Source organism: Ranitomeya variabilis, chromosome 1, assembly GCF_051348905.1.
Source record: "Ranitomeya variabilis isolate aRanVar5 chromosome 1, aRanVar5.hap1, whole genome shotgun sequence".
In the NCBI taxonomy this organism is placed as follows: Eukaryota; Metazoa; Chordata; class Amphibia; order Anura; family Dendrobatidae; genus Ranitomeya; species Ranitomeya variabilis.
The window spans coordinates 200,257,691-200,260,729 of record NC_135232.1 but is presented as its reverse complement, the minus strand read 5'-3'; positions in this window follow the sequence as shown (position 1 = coordinate 200,260,729).

Below are 3,039 nucleotides of genomic sequence, written 5' to 3'. Positions count from 1 at the left end.
AATTAAGTATTTCTCCCAGAAAATTATTGCAATTACAAGGATTTTGTTATGCACCTGTTTATACAGTATCCTTTGTGTGTATTGGAACAACAGAAAAATCAGAGAAACAGGGTATATTGAACATAAGTGCACACAAAAACCCCAAAGTGGGCAGGACAAAATTGTGCACTCCCATTGGAATAAATACACATGTGGTCAAAATTGTTGGTACCCCTCGTTTAATGACATAAAAACCCACAATGGTCACAGAAATAACTTGAATCTGACAAAAGTAATCAAAAATAAAAAATCTATGAAAACGAACAAATTAAAATCAAACATTGCTTTTCAACCATGCTTCCATAGAATGTTTTTTTAAAGTTACAGAGATTCAATAATTCCTCACAGACTCTCAGAGAAACCCAGATAATAGTCTTCATAAGTACTGAAGATGTTCACAATGAAAGTGACAAGTGCTTGTAGTTAATGTGAACATAAGCATATACTTGTCAATTCCTCACCTCTTAGAAAAAGACCATGATGTCAGTCTCCATGATTGCGAAGCAGGTTCACAGTAATAAAGTGTCAGTGCTTATAAAAGCAAGGATGGGAGAGAGGAGTACGTTTAGCACGTCCATCCAGGTAATCATAAAAAATGAGTTATTGGATTCTCAAAACCTATAAAAAATGTTTAAAAACAAGCTGACGCGTTTCAGGCACATCAGTGCCCTTAGTCATATGTCACATTGTGAATAACAAAGGTATATATGTAAGGGGGTACGGAGGCTAGTTCACACCCCACACTCCTTTCCCATGTCCCTGCAAAGCTGGTATATCTGCGGCGGTGTCGGCTGCATTGAATGGAAGTGGCAGCAGATGGAGGAGAAAACCCGACCTGGAAGCCTGTGGGGAGTGGCCGATGAGTATTGGCCTGCCGGGTTTCCCGTACCTGTGGAGGAGCGGTGCTGGCAGCTGCCAGAACCAGAGCGTCATCGTTGCAAGCTGGAGGGGGCCAGTGAACTGGAAGGAGAGACTACCCCGAAGGAACCAGAGCTGTAAGTGGAGGAGCCTAAGCCAGAGGGCGCAGCAGCCGTGGCGGAGGAGCCTGACAGTCGCAGAGCAATCGCGGCCGGGATGATGGAGCAGGATGACGTGCAGATGGTGGTGAGTGAATCCCGGTCCCAAGCCCCGGAGTGTTGGTCCATGCTCGGTGACACCCTTGTCCCTTGGTCCGTCACTTTACCACCAAGGGGCGGAGGGTCTCTTCCCATCCCCCGGGCAGGTAGCATGGATTGCAAGGGTGATCGAGGAAGAAGCAGCAGGAGAAGGAGATTTGGGCGGAACTGCGCTGACAATAAGGGGGTGCAATGGCCGGACGGCGGACCAGCGGGTTGCTGGTCTACACCAAACCATCTTGCACGTATGGCTTTATCTGTGAGATGGACACCGATGACAAGGTGTATGTTAATGCTAATTCGGTGAAGTACCAAAGGCCCCTGAGGGAAGGAGACTGGTTCTCATTTATTAAAGAGGATGGACCTCTGGGGTAATTTGCTGTGGCAGTTACCTTGTGCTCGGAGGACGATCTGGAGCGATATGGGCTCAGAACAGGAACCTGTTTACTGGTCGCTGAATGGCCAAGCCCTGCCCCTTCCATGTCACTACGGCTGGGGAAAATGACACTTGTGGCAGCGGAGTTACTGTCGTCTGCTGGAGCACAGGCATGGAGCCCGCTGTGGGACAGAGCAATACGGGACCACCGGGACAATGACCGGTAATGGCCATTTAAGAAGCAAAGTTGTGCTTGTTGTACTTAAATGGAAATCGGGACTGTTCCGCATCCCTGTGGGCAGAGGAGCCCTCTAATACTGAGCTTGGGTGCAGTTGTTGTACCTAAATGGAAAACGGGACTGTTCCGTGTCCCTGTGGGTAGAGGAACCTTGCAGCACCGGAGTCGGGTGCAGTGTGGCCAGTATGGGCCACAGTTGAATGTTGAATATTGTTTTTCTTCCCCTCCCCAAGTTTTGTTGCGCTTGTTGCGCCTCCCCTGCTGGATTGCAGGATCCTAACCCTGAATGGTCATGCGTATTTGGACTGACAACGGACTGTACATGGCTGCTGCAAAGGACTGTGTTTGCTTAACATGAAATTCATACCTAGGTGAGAGCAGCACATGTGCATTAAAGGGCCATGCTCTGCGCAAAGGAGGGAGGGGGAAGAACTATGGACTGTGTCTGCTAGGACTGTGGTGAGTCCTAATAAGAACTGTGTATGGCTAAAGATAAGTTTTATTAAAAAAATGGACTCCGGCAGAGCAAGGAGACTCTTATTTAGACTTGTGGTGTTAGCTGGAGGACTGTAGCCAGGCACCTGTTTAAAAGCTGCTAAAAAAAACAAATGGACTCTGTATGTGGAGCCAAAGGACTTTCTCCGGATGTAAAAAGTTTTATCAAAGACAAATGTGTGTTTTGTATGACTATATGTCCTTTATCTTTGAACTGTTAAATTAAAGTTGTATTCTGCCAGTGTAATGAGCTGGCCGGCTGTGACTGTTCTGTTATCATTGACATAGAAGAATCTGTGACAGACACTGCCCCCGTGTGGCCAGAAGTTATACCTATGCCGAATGTGATTACAGAGAAACAAACTGTATTGGCTAGACTCCCCCCTGTTATGTCATGTGACCAGGAAGGAGGGAGAGAAGAAGGAGAGCCCGGGAAACTTTTCTGTGCAGAGAGAGGTCTGTGTGTGCTGGTGCCCTCCTGTAGATGCGACATAGTAGATTGCCTGGACGATTCCCCTCTCTTGGAAGCTGACTGTTATGAACTATACTTTTGGGCTCCCTCTTGTGGTCACTCACGGTATGGCTCTTGGATTTTCTTTCCTCAGGTTGGTAGTCACCTGTTCGTTAAGACTCTGGGTGTTTCTATTTAAACTTCCTGGAGCCTTAGTCCATTGCCTGGCATCCATGTAATCAGTCCTTGTCTGGTTGCTCTTGTCTACCGGTCCTGATTTTTGCAACATAAGCTAAGTCCTGCTTTCTTGTTTTTTGTTTATTTG